The sequence below is a fragment of the Thalassophryne amazonica genome, chromosome 13, assembly GCF_902500255.1.
Source record: "Thalassophryne amazonica chromosome 13, fThaAma1.1, whole genome shotgun sequence".
NCBI lineage: Eukaryota > Metazoa > Chordata > Actinopteri > Batrachoidiformes > Batrachoididae > Thalassophryne > Thalassophryne amazonica.
In genome coordinates this window covers 73,865,476-73,884,314 of record NC_047115.1, presented here as the reverse complement: position 1 = coordinate 73,884,314, position 18,839 = coordinate 73,865,476, and the positions used below count along the sequence as shown (strand labels likewise).

At 40.1% G+C, this 18,839-nt stretch overlaps 1 protein-coding gene and 1 long non-coding RNA gene across 2 annotated transcripts in view; both read right to left on the bottom strand.

The window, feature by feature from the left end:
• The window catches only part of vwc2 (von Willebrand factor C domain containing 2), a 297,832-nt gene that overhangs the window by 15,258 nt on the left and 263,735 nt on the right, over positions 1–18,839 (bottom strand). The window lies entirely within an intron of this gene.
• Positions 8–17,878, bottom strand: LOC117523484. Its single transcript, XR_004564512.1, has 3 exons — positions 17,868–17,878; positions 16,896–16,905; positions 8–197 (listed from the first exon to the last, which is right to left on the bottom strand). It is a non-coding gene; the product is annotated as an uncharacterized LOC117523484 (long non-coding RNA).

The window sequence follows — 18,839 nt, the reverse complement described above, 5'->3', positions numbered from 1 at the left end:
TTGCAAACAACCATCTGAGACCACGAGCAGAAAACGTCCCTCCTGAAATCCAGAGTGGCTTCTAGCCATCAAGAGGTACAACAGACATGATCTTCACTGTCCACCAATTGCAAGAAAAGCGTCCAGAGTAACACCAACTATTGTACCTTGCCTTCACTGACTTGACAAAGGTGTTTGACAGCATGTCACACTCACTTCTGTGGAAATGTACAGAGAAATTCATCAAGATCCCGAGGATTCTCCATGATGACATGTCTACCACAGCTCTGCTAAATGGCACAAAACCTGAAGCCTTCGATTTTCAGTAAGCAGTAAAGCAGGGCTGCGTCATCACACTGAAACCAGAAAACTGAACAATCACAGCTCGTGTGGTCTCAGTTGTTTCGAAGTGTCATTTCAGTTTTTGAGAGGTGCATGTCAGGCTACAGAGACGGGCTCAAAGAGGGTTTGCAGCAACAGAGCTGCAGAGATGGAGTAGCACAATCAGACTTAAAGCTTCCTGCTGTGAAACTGCATGGACAGGTCCTGGAGATCACGGCCCACTTTCCATACCTGGGCAGCCACGTGTCATCAAACACAGATCGAAGACAAGATCCAACACCGACTCAAGTTTGCAGGAACTGCCTTCAGCTGGCTACGCACCCATGTTTTAAACAACAGAGAACTTCAACATGAGATGGAAATCCTTATCTACAAAGCCATCATCATGCCAACCCTGCTGTCAATATTTGAGACCTGGGTGACCTACTGCCACAACCTGAAAACCCTTGAGCTATTCCACCAACATTGCCTGAGGAGTGTCCTCAACATCAGGGGGGAAGACTGTTGTATCAACAACAGCATCCTGGCTGAAGCCAAGATCCAAAGCATGTGTCATCATCAAAAACCATCAACTCCCAGCTAAACAAAGGAAAACAATTCAGAGGAGGGCAGGAGAAATGCTACAAGGACCTCCTGAAGCACCACTTTAAGTGCTACTCCATCAACTTTAACTTTAATTGGAGCAGGTGTTTAGGTAGCCTGCAGGCCCAACTTTTAATGTGGATGAGAATACAGTAGTTAAATGGGGTACCAAAGGCATGAAAACCACTACAGCGATCCTGTTGGCAACGTGTTCGGAATGGAAATTTTTCAGATCAAGACTGTGCCTGTTTCCACTGACAATCCCATAAAGGGAACAGAGGATCAAGTTTTGCAAATTTAGTGCCAATTACTATTTTGGATAATATTGTAACTGGGGATGCGCCACCAGCTGATTCAGTAATGTATTCAAACATTTCACTTTAACTACCTTTAAACCATGTGGAACTTTCTAAACATAAATCTAATTTCAGACATCTTACATACATTAGGACAGAACCACTCTCAAACTCTACCAGTCAAGCTGTCAACTCTAGTAAGGTTCTTAGTCTCGGTTTCATTAATATAAGGTCACTGTCCTCAAAATCACTGCTGATTAATGATCTAATTCTGTAACACTGCTTAGACATAATTGGCTTATGTGAAATCTGGCTGAAACCCAGTCACCTCCTGCTTTTGAATGAAGCTTGCCCACCTGCGTAGACATTTAGTCATGTTCCTACAAAGCAAGGAGGTGGTGCTGCGTTAACTTATAAACCTGGGTTTAACTTAATGGCTCATGAGGGTCCTAAATTTAATTCATTTAAACATTTGGCTCTCTGTACTGTTCGATCTACCACGTGCACTCATGATCAGAAGAACAAAAATCATATCAATATCCGCGTAAATAAGTCTTCTAATCCCCTCAATAAATCACTTATGGACATTATAGAAATGCTGGGATTTCATTATTGCAGTCAGGAGTCGACCCATGGTAGGAGAAACACCCCGGATTTGGTCTTTGTTCATGGTATTACTGTCTCAGATATTGACATTGCTTCTCTTACGTCAGATATTTCAGATCTCAGTGCCAGTGCTGCATTTGATATGGTGGATAATTACATACTACTGAATAGGATTGAGAACTACTTTGGGATTGGTGGTAATGTCTTCGCAAGGTTGACATTGAATTTAACTGTTTAAGTAGTGTGTCCTGTACAATAATGTCACTTCAAATCTTGTTCCTATGAAGTATGGGGTTCCACAAGGGTCTGTTTAAAGCCCCCTGCTTTGTTGTCTCTATAGCACCCCTTGAGCAAATTCTGCAATGTTTAGGGATTACCTTTCATTGTTACGGTGATGACACTCAGTTGTACCTGCCGATAGCTGTAGGTAATCTCATGCAGACAGATTGTTCCAAAGAAAAGGTGCATGATCAGAGAAGACTTTAGAGGACTGCTTGGCTTCACTGAAAAACTGGATGTCCAGCAACTTCTTACTTTTAAATTCTGATAAGACTGAGATGATGGTTGGTTGGTTGGTCCTGCGAGACACAGGCATCAGTTTTACCAGCTAATGTTAACCTTACACTTGTGTGTTATACATCACAGTGATAAAGTGACAAACTCAGGGTGACCTTGGATCCCACACTGTCCTTTGACCTACACATTAGAGAAATCAAGAGGACTGCTTTCTTCCACCTCTGTAATATCGCAAAGATTTGTTCCATCCACTGTATGGCTGATGCAGAGACTCCAATCCAAGTCCTTCGCTCTTCAAGACTGAATTACAGCAATATTCAGTCCAATTTACCGCAGTCCCAGAATTAGAGGTCTCCAACTGGTTCAAATGCTGTGGCTTGAACTTTGACTAGGAGCAGAAAGTTTGACCACATTACCCCAATTGTGGCTTCCCTTCACTTCCCAATGCAGAGATCACACACAGAAATGCAAAAATACAGTCTTTAATGGCTCACAAGGCAGGGGGACAGAGGTCAGTACACAGAATGGCAGTCCTAAACTGGCGACAGTGTCCGTGAGGGGATTGGCCGGAGAATAGTCAGGAGGGCAGACAAGGTCCAAAAACAAGAGTAGCAAAACAACAGGAAAAGCATCCAAAATGTCAGGCATAAACAAAACAAACAAGAGAAACTGCTGACTGGAAAACAAGGTTTGGCAACAACAAGTCTATCTCCAAGCTTTTGGCAATATTTGATGCAATACCTTTACTAAAGTTGTGTCATCATGTTATAACAAATGAAAGTCTGACAGGTGCTCAGTACACGTGTTCACTCTAAGGCTGACTGCTAGTGACTGATGTGCTCTGTGAGAGGGAAAAAAATTCACACATGCACAAGAAGGTTCCCTACACCTCGAATACTTTTTGAATGCACCTCATATGAGGAACTGCGAATATCTGTGAACCGCTAGTAATTTTGCTGCAAACCGTGAATGAAATATTCCACAAAATCCCTCAGTTGACTTCAACCGGTTCAAAATGCTGCAGCACGTCTGTTAACTAACACACACATACATGACCACATCACCCCAGTCCTCTATGCTCTGCATTGGCTTCCAGTTCAGGTTAGAATTGATTTTAAAATTTTTATGCTTGTTTTTAAAGCTCTGAATGGTTTGGCCCCACCATACTTAGCCGAGCTGCTGACACATCACGACCAAACCAGAGTTTTGACATCTTCCAACCAGTGTGCACTGGAGGTTCCGAGGTCCAGATGCTGCCACTGGGGAGACCGTGCTTTCTCTGTGGCTGCACCCAGACTGTGGAACAAGCTCCCCCGCTGAGATCCACACCAACACTGACCTGACTCTTTTTAAATCTAAATTAAAAACCTCGGTTCTTATCTGCAAATATTTTGGATGTATATTTTTATTGATGTGTCTGTTTTAAATTTGCTTAATTTTGCTTAAGTTATTCTTTATGTTTTTATCTGACTGTGAAGCACTTTGGTCACTCTCTGGGTTGTGGAAAGGGCTATATAAATAAACTTTGATTGATTGATTGAATATGTGTTTCACAAAATGTAAGTTGCAAAATGTGAATATCATTCATGATATATATTTTCTTTCAGTTTAACCCTCTGGGGACCGAGGACATTTTTTGGACAGTTCACTCGCCTGGCATAAATGTTAAAAGCTTGCTGTTAAAAGCTCATCCTGCATCCCACAATCAAGTGGTATGTCTCTTTTTTTCAGGACAACCTGTACTTTCAGAATATATATGCTATAGTGGTGTTTTATAATGGTAATAAAGGTTTACAATCAGAAATAAGAAAGGAAAAAATAATGCAGCAAATAATTTTCACACACATTTATTCAAAACACAGCAAACAATAATAAACAACTACGAGGGCTGTCCGTAAAGTATAGGTCCTTTTTATTTTTTTCAAAAACTATATGGATTTCATTCATATGTTTTTACGTCAGACATGCTTGCACCCTCGTGCGCATGCGTGAGTTTTTCCATGCCTGTCGGTGACGTCATTCGCCTGTGAGCACTCCTTGTGGGAGGAGTCGTCCAGCCCCTCGTCGGAATTCCTTTGTCTGAGAAGTTGCTGAGAGACTGGCGCTTTGTTTGATCAAAATTTTTTCTAAACTTGTGAGACACATCGAAGTGGACATGGTTCGAAAAATTAAGCTGGTTTTCAGTGAAAATTTTAACAGCTGATGAGAGATTTTGAGGTGATTCTGTCGCTTTAAGGACTTTTCACGGTGCGAGACGTCGCACTGCGCTCTCAGGCAGCGTCATCAGCCTGTTTCAAGCTTAAAACCTCCACATTTCAGGCTCTATTGATCCAGGACGTCGTGAGAGAACAGAGAAGTTTCAGAAGAAGTCGGTTTCAGCATTTTATCCGGATATTCCACTGTTAAAGGAGATTTTTTTAATGAAAGACGTGCGGACGGGTCCGCGCGTCGGGACGCAGCCGACGCGGTGCGGCGGCACAGGAAAAACACCTCCGTGTTGATAACCATTTGTAAAATCCAGGCGGCTTTTGATGGCTTTCAGTGGAGTGAGTATATGAGAAATTGTTTATCAGCTGGAGATGTTCCAACTTGTCCTCAAGGCTTCCAACAGAGGTGTTTTTCCTGTGGTGGCGCGTCGCGGCGGCTGCGAGCCGACGCTGCAATCCGCCTGCACGTCTTTCATTAAAAAAATCTCCTTTAACAGTGGAATATCCGGATAAAATGCTGAAACCGACTTCTTCTGAAACTTCTCTGTTCTCTCACGACGTCCTGGATCAATAAAGCCTGAAATGTGGAGGTTTTCAGCTTGAAACAGGCTGATGACGCCGCCTGAGAGCGCTGCGCGACATCTCGCACCGTGAAAAGTCCTTAAAGCGACAGAATCACCTCAAAATCTCTCATCAGCTGTTAAAATTTTCACTGAAGACCAGCTTAATTTTTCGAACCATGTCCACTTCGATGTGTCTCACAGGTTTAGAAAAAAATTTTGATCAAACAAAGCGCCAGTCTCTCAGCAACTTCTCAGACAAAGGAATTCCGACGAGGGGCTGGACGACTCCTCCCACAAGGAGTGCTCACAGGCGAATGACGTCACCGACAGGCGTGGAAAAACTCACGCATGCGCACGAGGGTTCAAGCATGTCTGACGTAAAAACATATGAATGAAATCCATATAGTTTTAGAAAAAAATAAAAAGGACCTATACTTTACGGACAGCCCTTGTATTTTGACTCTTTATAAAGGTAGTTTGGGCTCTTGTACAAAAGAATGTACAAAATAAAGGTTCTAACAATAAACACAAATGCACATTTTGAACAGTATATACAAAATGGTCTATGTGTTTGTTTGTCTTTATGTCACATCTCAAAGCAATTTCTGTCTGCTATTACACAAAGGCTTAAATCACAAACTTTTTACTTCCATGGAGTTTGACTCCCTTTTGGAATGTGTTCCTGCACTGTAAACAACCTATCTTCACAGTTTGAGACCCTGTTAACAGCCCCCCATTCATATGCGCAATGCTGCGCTTTTACGCATGGAGCCAGCAGCCAGAGGGCTATTCAAACATTATTCACTTTCACGAGCGTAAGAAATCGCTGTTCCTAACATTCTTTGGTGTACCAGGTGAGACTGCTCTGCCCTACGATTGGATATTGGAAAACCATGTGATGGTGAACCAATTCCAATTGGACACTCACACTGCACACGTCATCACACAGCTTCTATGAGGAGTACAAAAATGGTGGATGGCTGGGTCGAAAGTCCGCAGAGTTAACCTTTTTAAAAAAAGTAAGTTTCTATCTCATATCATTTAAAAGTTATTTAAAATTTAGTACAATTTAGTACTCAGTACTCAGCCGTCGTATACGACGGAGTTGGCCCCAGAGGGTTAAGTAGTTTATGGGTCAATTGCTTCAAACGCTTATTGAGTGTTGTAAGAAAGAAAGGTGATGTAACACAGTGGTAAACATATCACTGTCCCAGCTTTTGTGAAATGTGCTCAAAATGAGCAAATATTTGCACAAAAACAATAAAGTTTATCAGTTTGAACATTAAATATCTTGTCTTTGTGGTGTATTCAATTGAATATAGGTTGAAGAGGATTTGCAAATCGTATTCTGTTTTTATTTACATTTTACACAACGTCCCAACTTCATTGGAATTGGGGTTGTATATCCATCCATATAATTGCAAACACGTGGGCATGTAATGTTCATCAGTGTGTTTCTGATGTGCACATCACTCTGATGACTTCATGTTTTCACACTATTAACGGCTCCCTGCATCACCTCTACATGTCGAAGATAGCACAATAGCTGTAAAAACGTGCGTACACCAGCCAGGATTTTTGCATGACGCACCGCACATTTCCACACTCAAGTCACTTTTAATACATCTGCACGTGGATGTGTTGATGGGCGTACGGCATCTCGTGCTGTCATCCATCTGAGTATGTGTGCGTTTGGGATCTAAAACTTGCATTTCCATCAACATGTAGCTTGTAAGACTCACTCCAGCTATGATCACAGCACAAATGTCTCATATAAAAAAGACAAATGACAAATGCCAGATCTGCTATGCCAGACGGCACATGAGAGACTGAACTTTTTTTGGGTTGTTTGTTTTTTGTCTCAAGAAGTAAGAGTTGAGAAGAGAAGTATGTTGTCTGAAAATGGGCCTGTGTTCATGCTGTGTCCACAGCTAGTGACATGGCCAAGGAACAAAATCAAAGACAGACAGACATGAACACCACAATTGGACTATAAATTGCACATAAAAAACAAAACAAATTGTTTCTTTCTTGAAAAGACAAACTAATGTTACAAGATGAATCTATTAAATGAATGGAAAAACTTAGACATAATTGTCCAACTTTTGTTTTACAATTGGAAAACAAATTTATATTGTAATAGCCAAGTGGCCTCTGTGTGCGCATACACTCAAAAAACTGATGCATTGGATGAACTCAATTCAAGTTCAAGTGCATACATGCAAGATAATTTAATTTAATGTTGTTGGAACTACATATACACTCAACAAAAATATAAACGCAACACTTTTGGTTTTGCTCCCATTTTGTATGAGATAAACTCAAAGATCTAAAACTTTTTCCACATACACAATATCACCATTTCCCTCAAATATTGTTCACAAACCAGTCTAAATCTGTGATAGTGAGCACTTCTCCTTTGCTGAGATAATCCATCCCGCCTCACAGGTGTGCCATATCAAGATGCTGATTAGACACCATGATTAGTGCACAGGTGTGCCTTAGACTGCCCACAATAAAAGGCCACTCTGAAAGGTGCAGTTTTATCACACAGCACAATGCCACAGATGTCGCAAGATTTGAGGGAGCGTGCAATTGGCATGCTGACAGCAGGAATGTCAACCAGAGCTGTTGCTCGTGTATTGAATGTTCATTTCTCTACCATAAGCCGTCTCCAAAGGCGTTTCAGAGAATTTGGCAGTACATCCAACCAGCCTCACACCCGCAGACCACGTGTAACCACACCAGCCCAGGACCTCCACATCCAGCATGTTCACCTCCAAGATCGTCTGAGACCAGCCACTCGGACAGCTGCTGAAACAATCGGTTTGCATAACCAAAGAATTTCTGCACAAACTGTCAGAAACCGTCTCAGGGAAGCTCATCTGCATGCTCGTCGTCCTCATCGGGGTCTCGACCTGACTCCAGTTCGTCGTCGTAACCGACTTGAGTGGGCAAATGCTCACATTCGCTGGCGTTTGGCACGTTGGAGAGGTGTTCTCTTCACGGATGAATTCTGGTTCACACTGTTCAGGGCAGATGGCAGACAGCGTGTGTGGCGTCGTGTGGGTGAGCGGTTTTCTGATGTCAATGTTGTGGATCGAGTGGCCCATGGTGGCGGTGGGGTTATGGTATGGGCAGGAGTCTGTTATGGATGAAGAACACAGGTGCATTTTATTGATGGCATTTTGAATGCACAGAGATACCGTGACGAGATCCCGAGGCCCATTGTTGTGCCATACATCCAAGAACATCACCTCATGTTGCAACAGGATAATGCACGGCCCCATGTTGCAAGGATCTGTACACAATTCTTGGAAACTGAAAATGTCCCAGTTCTTGCATGGCCGGCATACTCACCAGACATGTCACCCATTGAGCATGTTTGGGATGCTCTGGACCGACGTATACGACAACGTGTACCAGTTCCTGCCAATATCCAGCAACTTCGCACAGCCATTGAAGAGGAGTGGACCAACATTCCACAGGCCACAATTGACAACCTGATCAACTCTATGCGAAGGAGATGTGTTGCACTGCATGAGGCAAATGGTGGTCACAGCAGATACTGACTGGTATCCCCCCCAATAAAACAAAACTGCACCTTTCAGAGCGGCCTTTTATTGTGGAGAGTCTAAGGCACACCTGTGCACTAATCATGGTGTCTAATCAGCATCTTGATATGGCACATCTGTGAGGTGGGATGGATTATCTCAGCAAAGAAGTGCTCACTATCACAGATTTAGACTGGTTTGTGAACAATATTTGAGGGAAATGGTAATATTGTGTATGTGGAAAAAGTTTTAGATCTTTGAGTTCATCTCATACAAAATGGGAGCAAAACCAAAAGTGTTGCGTTTACATTTTTGTTGAGTGTATTTATTAGATGGAAATCCTCAATTCAATTCAATTAATTATCTTATAATGCGTCAAATCACAACAAAAGCCGTTTTAACAGGGCTGGATCCAGAATGAAAATCTCACAGATACATTTTTGCCCAATGATAAAATAAAAATCGTACACGTCTTGTTATTCAATAATCTTCATTCTTTTATTCGTGTGCAACATACACTGTCACACTTCTTTTAATATATTTATTATACTTCATGGATCATAGTGAACACTTCTTATTAGTATAAATATGATGTCCTAAAAACAACGCTATAACAAAAATTGACTGTAAACAGGATCAAATTTATTGCCAAAATCTTTCAATTATACCTGAATCTATATATGATTTTTTTCAATTGATAATCAATAAAAAATATGACTGCATATATTCTTAATAATAATATACTGAGATACAGACAGTTCACAGAAGACATTTTCCATTGATACCAATCAAAATTAGAAACAGTCCAGCAGGTAACAATATTCATCATGTCCATGACTAAATATACTAAAACAAATACGTCACACAATTGTGATGTATTTGTTTTAGTATATTTACATTTTGTTGTGATTTGGCACTTTATAAGGTGATTAAATTGAAATTGAACATTTTATTGAGTTTTAAAGTAAATAAATATGAAATTGGTCACTGGATCTTTAAACTTTGGACATAAACTTTACATGGTGGATCCTTGATCTCTAGACATAAATAGGAATAAACAAAATCTGTAGTTTTTGTCAAAAGCATTTCCTTTCAGACATTATTGGCATAAATGTCTTTCCACATATCTGAGCTGAGCTCTTGCAGCTACTGTGCTTCATTTCAGGATGTAATATGTAAAGAAACAGCATGTTTAATTTTGGCAGGAAAAAAAAAACGTTTTAGTCGATTGTAGTTTCTTGTCTGTATTACAACATTTGGAAAGAGGTGTCATTTTATTTAAAGCGGCAATTCGTTTTGAAGTTATTCCGACTGGACTCTGTCTCGGCAGAGAGCTGCACGGCGTTTGGAGCTGTGACAATGGAACAGAGGACGATTCTCGTTTCTTGACTGCAACAAGACAAGAGTCCCAGTTAGTGACTTTAATCCACACAAGAGTGACTCATGGTATTTTAATGGCTTTGAGAGCAGTTAAGAAGCGGACTTGCCGTTTCTGAAGAGCAGCAAATCAAAGAACCAACGAGCTAGTGGATCGAAGCATTGCTTCAATGGTTCACAGCTTCAAAGTGGAGTAGCGTTGCAGAAACGGTTGATTACAGAGCCGTTGCAGACCAAACTCTGAATATCCGACTTTATTTGTACATCCATATGACTCTGAAACTCGGAAAAATCCATATAATTTACAGACTATAGGTTGACATGAAAACCACCGAAAAGCTGTGTTTACCGCGGGAACACGTTCTGCACTATTTGGGATTATTCAAGTTTTTTTTTACTGATGAAGAACGATGCGTAAAAAATTTGACCGATGCAACTACATCGGCCCAAACCGGTCTGGATCCAGGCCTGGTCTCAAGGTGCCTCACACAGAACAATTCAATATAAAAATTAAATAAATAACTAAATATGCAAATTTCAAATACATAATTAAAAACAAAAGTAAAAGAATAAAACAGATAAAAAATAAAAAGTAATCATAAGAAAGAGAATAAAAATGGGTTTTAAGTCTTGACTTAAAAATGTCCACAGACTCCAACTGCCTCACAGTCGCAGGAAGACAGTTCCACAGGGTGGGTGCACGATGAGAAAAAGCTCTTTGACCAGCTGACTTCTTCTTCACCCTGGGGACACAGAGAAGTCCCGCATCCTACGACTGCAAAGCTCGGGCTGCCACGTAAGTTTCTACCAGATCAGCCAGATAAGATGGCCAGTCCATGAACAACTTTATAAGTCAATAACAAAACCTTAAAATCTGCTTTCACAGAGACAGGGAGCCAGCGTAACGATGCAAATATGGGTGTGATATGTTCAAACATTCTTCTACGTGTCAAAAGTCTGGCGGCAGCATTCTCAACCAGCTGAAGACCCCTAATGATGGACTGCAGTAACCCTGAAAATAAAACATTACAATAATCCAGTCAAGAAGAAACAAAAACATGAATTAGGGTCTCAGCATCAGCTATAGACAGGATGGGACGAATCTTCACTATATTTCGTAGATGGAGAAAACAGTCCTAGTAACATCCCTGATGTAGAAATCCTAACCATTATTGAATTTAGTTCATGCAATGAGTCAGTTGTTTGAGTGATACACTCAAAATCTGATTCATTGGATTGGATTCCATCTGATAATTTAGTTGGGACTACATATACAGTAGTGTTCAGAATAATAGTAGTGTTATGTGACTAAAAAGATTAATCCAGGTTTTGAGTATATTTCTTATTGTTACATGGGAAACAAGGTAACAGTAGATTCAGTAGATTCTCACAAATCCAACAAGACCAAGCATTCATGATATGCACACTCTTAAGGCTATGAAATTGGGCTATTAGTAAAAAAAAAGTAGAAAAGGGGTGTTCACAATAATAGTAGTGTGGCATTCAGGCAATGAGTTTGTCAATTTTGTGGAACAAACAGGTGTGAATCAGGTGTCCCCTATGTAAGGATGAAGCAGCACCTGTTGAACATGCTTTTCTCTTTGAAAGCCTGAGGAAAATGGGACGTTCAAGACATTGTTCAGAAGAACAGCGTAGTTTGATTAAAAAGTTGATTGGAGATGGGAAAACTTATACGCAAGTGCAAAAAATTATAGGCTGTTCATCTACAATGATCTCCAATGCTTTAAAATGGATTAAAAAAAACAGAGACGCATGGAAGAAAACAGAAAACAACCATCAAAATGGATAGAAGAATAACCAGAATGGCAAAGGCTCACCCACTGATCAGCTCCAGGATGATCAAAGACAGTCTGGAGTTACCTGTAAGTGCTGTGACAGTTAGAAGACGCCTGTGTGAAGCTAATTTATTTGCAAGAATCCCCCGCAAAGTCCCTCTGTTAAATAAAAGATGTGCAGAAGAGGTTACAATTTGCCAAAGAACACATCAACTGGCCTAAAGAGAAATGGAGGAATATTTTGTGGAATGATGAGAGTAAAATTGTTCTTTTTGGCTCCAAGGGCTGTAGACAGTTTGTGAGACGACCCCCAAACTCTGAATTCAAGCCACAGTTCACAGTGAGGACAGTGAAGCATGGTGGTGCAAGCATCATGATATGGGCATGTTTCTCCTACTATGGTGTTGGGTCTATATATCGCATACGAGGTATCATGGATCAGTTTGGATATGTCAAAATACTTGAAGAGGTCATGTTGCTTTATGCTGAAGAGGACATGTCCTTGAAATGGGTGTTTCAACAAGACAATGACCCCAAGCACACTATTAAATGAGCAAAATCTTGGTTCCAAACCAACAAAATTAATGCCTCGCAGATGTGAAGAAATCATGAAAAACTGGTTATACAACTAAATACTAGTTTAGTGATTCACAGGATTGCTAAAAAAGCAGTTTGAACATAGTAGTTTTGAGTTTGTAGCGTCAACAGCAGATGCTACTATTATTGTGAACACCCCCTTTTCTACTTTTTTTTACTAACAGCCCAATTTCATAGCCTTAACAGTGTGCATATTATGAATGCTTGGTCTTGTTGGATTTGTGAGAATCTACTGAATCTACTGGTACCTTGTTTCCCATGTAACAATAAGAAATATACTCAAAACCTGGATTAATCTTTTTAGTCAAATAGCACTACTATTATTCTGAACACTACTGTATTTATTAAGTTACAATATCTTCCATGGATGAGTTTTATTTGAGAAGGGGTTACATGTATTTGTTAGATGGAAATCCTGCACATACGAGGGTAGGCTGAAAAGTTCTAAGGTTCCCCATAAAGGAGTAATGCATTAACTGCATTATAGTGAGCCTTAGAACTTTTCAGCCTACCCTCGTAATTCAACTGAGTTCATCCAATGAACCATTTTTTGAGTGTATGCGTGTGTGGGTATGGCTTCGATCACAGAGAAACTGTGGAGAGCTGACATCTGCCGTTTGGTATGCTTATGGATTTTGGGTCAAGGATGAATGCTGCAAAAATGTAAAGTTGACACAACAAACATTTTTGGAGAAATTAACGAGATTAGTGAACAACAATGAACAATGGTTAACAGTGTTGTTATTGTGGTTCATCTTAGTTGAACAGTGTTGTTAGTGTTACTGAACAATTGTGTTTTTGTTGTTCAGTTGGTTTAGTCAGTTTAGTTGTGTTATGTTGCCATTACCATAAGTAAGTAGGGCAGTGCGTTTGATGTCTTCCGCCACCATCTCTGTTTGTGGGTGTGTAAAATAAAAGCACCTGCCTGCGGCAGAATGCAGAAAAGATAAAAGCTGTGTGTATGTGTGTGTGTAAAATTTTGATCAAGGACAAACTGGAGAAAGCTGACATTTGCCATTTGGTATGCTTACGTATTTTGGGGTAAGGATGAAAGCCGCCAAAACAGAACATTGATAGGACTAATAGTTTTGGAGAAACTACAGATATTAGCTAACAACACCGAACAATGGATGTTGATGATTACATTCTGAAGTCACATGCCATTCCAGCAGGGGGTGGTAAATCATCTTCATATTAAAAGCATGCATGTGTGTGTGATTTTATTTAGTATGTTTAATGTAAGTACATAATATAATTGTAAATATGTTAAAAATACATGGATAACACAAGAAGGTGAAAACACTTATTTCCATTTTGGTCTCCAATGACAAAATATTAATAATAAAATAATAATAATACTGAAAATATAATGCTGCTACTACTATTACTTGTACTACCAGGACTCATAATAATAATAAAAATTTTTGTTTTCTTGAATTTCATTGTAGAGCATCAAGTCTTTCCTGTACTGAAAAGACACACTACACTTTTTATAGATACAAAAACAAAATATGACAAACATTTAATTCTACGCTAAATGTTGTATGGCTGGGGGGGCCTGGCTGCTGGTTTGTTTGCCTTTTGTTTCCTCCCAGGTGGCATGCATTTGGGACTGAGTGGCTGTGTTGCTGAGGCTGTTAGGACTTCACCCTGATCACCTGCGACTCGTCAGGACTCACAGCTGAGGTGCATCTGGAGGGATTGGAGTATGTTGGCATTTAAGATTGAAGTGCACAGTGTGCATTTGCCAGAGACTCGACCTTGTGACCAGACGGGTGAGATCGTCGTCTTGGGAGCCATCTCATCAGCAGCGGACGCTGAGAAACGTCCAGGTTTGATGCACGGTCTGTGAAAGAGGAGAGGGTGAGGTCTCACGCTCGTCAGCACACTTCCTGAGGTACGTTGGATTTTGTGACTAACAGTTATACAGTCAGTAAATGTGGTGTCCCTCACACCTTATTGTATTGAGCTGTATGTTAGTCATGTATCAGCTTCCACTGCTGTGGTGATTTGTGAACGAGATGTTCCATGCCTGCAGGTTGGAAGCTGATCAGTAATCAAGCCAGGAAGTGTTTGCTGTTTGTACACCTTTAAGTGTTCTGTGTGTAGAGTGTGGACTCACATAATGGTTCCTTCTTTCACAGACTCGGTTGTTGCGGCCACCTGGGGGGTGTCGGCGGGGTCCTTGGGTCCGAAACAGCTTCTGGCTCCGGACCATTAGCGCTGCTGGGAGCGCACCACGCCAGACCGCACCTTTTTGTTATATTATGATCACTGTTATGTATTAAATTCAGTTAGCCTTTGTACCGTGCTCTGCTTATTTTATACTGGGTCCTTCAAACGCTGGTCGGTTCTCCGAGCTGCGTCCGACACATAACACTAAATGTACCATTTACAAATGACACATCTGTGATTACATAATTACAATTTACAAATCCACTTGTGAAAACAAGGACATTATTTAAACTTGGATGGGATGTACGGTGCATCCAGAAAGTATTCACAGCACTGAATTTTGAGCTTCATGGCAAAGGCTGTGAATACTTATGTACATGTGATTTCTTAGTTCATTATTTTTAATAAATTTGAAAAAAATCTTAAGAAACCTTATTTCTCATTGTCATTATGGGGTATTCTGTGTAGAATTTTGAGGAAAATAATTATTTTCACCCATTTTTTTGGAATTAGGTTGTAACATAGGAAAATGTAGAAAATGTGAAGCACTGTGAATAATTCCGGATGCACCGCATCGCAATAATACAGGCCTTTTCATTTGGCACACATGTGCAATGTACAAATAAAGCAACTGCACATGCAGAACCTTTTTCTGTGTGCGGAACTCATTTTGCAACTCTGCATTTCCTATGCTCAGCTGCAGCAATGGACAGGATTTTGTCATTTCTGCCCACGTGCACAGCTTGGACTCTGCAGTTTGGGAACACTATGATTCCTCATTTCATAATTATGATGGACGACGACCTGTGGATCAGACAACAGCTTTGTGCCGGCATCTTCATGTGCCGTCATGGGTACAGAGCTATGATATGTTGAACATCACCCAGTGTGAACATTCATGGTACAAGAAAAAGGTTATTGCTGTACAAAACCAGCTCCCTGTGACATTTAAAAAGCCTCCAGCTAATAATTCAGACCGGCAGATACAGTGCATCTGGAAAGTCCTCACAGCGCTTCACTTTTTCCACATTTTATGCTATTCCAAAATGAAGTAAATTCATTTTTTCCCTCAAAATTCTACTCACAACACCCCATATGGACAACATGAAAAAAAGTGTTTGTTTTTTTTTTCATTTCTGCAAATTTATTAAAAATAAAAAACTAAAAAAATTCACATGTACATAAGAATCCCCACCCTTTGCTCAATACTTTGTTGATGAACCTTTGGCAGAAATTACAGCTTCAAGTCCTCTTGAATATGATGACACAAGATATACATATATGTATATACATAAAATAAAAATCTGCCCTCCCTCATCACTTTTTTCTGACATCAAGGATGACAAGCTAATGTTTTTTATTTTTGTTTTCTGGGGTCTATTTCTTTTGAATGACCAAACCTGCAAAGAAAACTTATGTATTGTACTGTGTTCACACAATATCAATCAATGTACTGGGAAAAATGGAAACCACGTATGTAAAAAAATAATAATAATGAAAATAAATTTAATTGGTTGTCAGATTTTCCTATCAAGCAACCATACCGTTGACAACATCACAAAAAACCCACAACCCATAACCCATTTGAAAGAAAGAAAGAAAGAAAGAAAGAAAGAAAGAAAGAAAGAAAGAAAAGCCCAAAATCATATTATATTACAGAAGTAGTCTTGGCAGCTCTGGTGCTTTGCTTGACCACCACCCTTGTGTTATTTTCTTGTGTGGAAGTATGACCACGAGTTTTAACCGCTGTGAACCCATCAGAAAGTAATAGTTTACTTCTCTGATTTAGCACACCTCTGTGCAGAAACAGTCTCTTGAGCACAGCCGCAACTTAGCCACCATCAATCCAGCATCCACTAACCATCCAGCAGCTTGCTGGCCCCATCACACTTAGCAAGAATGAGCAGGAATCAAGCAAAATCAGCCTGAATGGGAAAAAAGCCAAACTTTGAGGTGCAGTTGGGAAGGACAGACATTCCGACAGCCGTGTACGAATGCCATACCACTACTTACAATGTGGGCAGATCCTCCACTGATTCATGCACATCCTGTATGTATGCTTACAAATACAGTTAAAATGTACTTTGAACACAGTACGAATACCCAGAATTGTTTCAGGATGCAGTAGGAATAACAAAAATGCACTCAAATGCTGTGCGGGTGTGGTCCAATCACCAACCGAAGTCTGAGTGGAAGGCAAGCAAGAGGAGGGGCGTGCGAGAGCAAGCGCTGTCCACTATCTTTTGAAGCCTTGTCGTGTCTTCCTGCTGTATGTCAGATGATATCCAACCTATGAACTGTGGACATGTAAACTTCTGACGATCGCATAACTGCAATCATGTAACTGTTCAGAGCAGGGGTGGGCAACTTGGTCCAGAAAGGTCCAAGAGGGTGCAGGTTTCTTTGCAGCCAATGATTCCATCAGGTAATTTCACTGATTCCATCTGCTCAAAGTGATATTAATCAGTGAAATCACCTGGTGGAGTCATTGGCTGGCCTTTTCTGGAATAAGTTGCCCACCCCTGGTTCAGAGTATCACGGCCATCAGAACACCGACATGCACACCCACAACCATTATTAATGCTGCAGCCACTGGAAACAGCCAACAGTCCACTGTGTATCACAGTAACCGCATAATCCCTGGATGACATATATCACTACAAATATTGAATGACATATGTAATCCAGAGGGGAGGTAAGACAGGTCCTGGCAGTTAAAGCATTACACAGCAGCTGCACATGCCCGTTGCACATGCTCTCTCTCTCTCCCTCTCTCTCTCTCTGTCTCTCTCTCTCTCTCTCTCTCTCTCTCTCTGGAATACAGCCGGAGCTCCCTGTAGCCTACATTATGGTCAATCCTAATTGTCCTTTTTTGTAGTATGTATAATGGTTGTAAGTTTCTTTTATAGGTGTTACCCCAGACCTCCACACAGTAGTTTAGATACATTAAATTAAGGGAGCAGTAGATCATATACAGTGACTTATATTCCAGTACCTGTCTAGCTTTCCCCAGAACTACCACACTCCTTGCCGTCTTTGATTGAATGGAACTTGTGTGGGCTTTCCAGCTGATTTTCTGGTGAAAAAAAAAACACCCAGAAATTTATTTTCATGCGCTCTCTCAGTTATGACATTTTCACCTCTGCATCTATATCATGATTTCCAAATAAGATGAATTATGTTTTTTAAATTTAAAGACAATTTATTTTTATCAAACCATCTTTTTAACTTATTTTTTTCTGTTGTGATATCTCTCAAAAGCAGCTGTGAATTCTACCCAGAGAAAAAAAATGTTTGTGTCATCAGTAAAGAGAATAAATTTTAAAGTTTTGGACACTCAACATATGTTATTTATGCACAGAAGGAACAGTTTTGGACCAAAAACTGATCCCTGAGGTACACCACAGGTGATATGTAATCCTACATATTAATTCATATTCACTGATCTGTACAAATTGCTGCTTGTTTGTTAAATAGCTTTCCAGCCAGTTTAGTGCAGTTCTCCTGATGCCATACCTTTCCATTTTTTTGGATTAATATATTGTGGTTAATGGTGTCAAATGCTTTTTTAGATCTATGAATATTTGCAGAGTAGATTTTCTTTTCCATGTCATTTGAGACTGACTCGATGAGCTGAATCAGTGCAAGTGAAGTTGAGCTATAGGTTCTGAATCCATATTGACTATCTGGTAACAAATTCTGTTTATCAGTGAAGTTGTTGAGTCTAGCAGTGAAGGGTTTTTCCAATATTTTGTAGAACTGCGAAAGTAGAGAAACAGGCCTGTAATTTGTAAAATGGTATCTGCTATCGGTGTTGTGTAATAGAATTACTTTGGACGCTTTCATTTTGTTGGGAAAATTACCAGTCAGATGGATGAACTTAACCCTCTGGGGTCCGAGGGCATTTTTTGGACAGTTCACTCGCCTGGCATAAATGTATTATTATTGCTGTTAACAGCTCTCCCTGCATCCCACAATCAAGTTTTATGTCTCTTTTTTTCAGGACAACTTGTGCTTTCAGAATATATATGTTTTTGTTGTGTTTTATAAGTGTAATAAAGGTTTACAATCAAAAATAGGCAAGGAAAAAATAAAGTGAAAAATAATTTTCCACACACATTTATTCAAAACACACAGCAAACTATAATAAACAACTGTTTTGACACTTTATAAAGGTAATTTGAGGTCTTCTGTGAAAGACTGTACAACAAAAAGGTTCAAACAATAAAACAAATGCACATTTTGAACA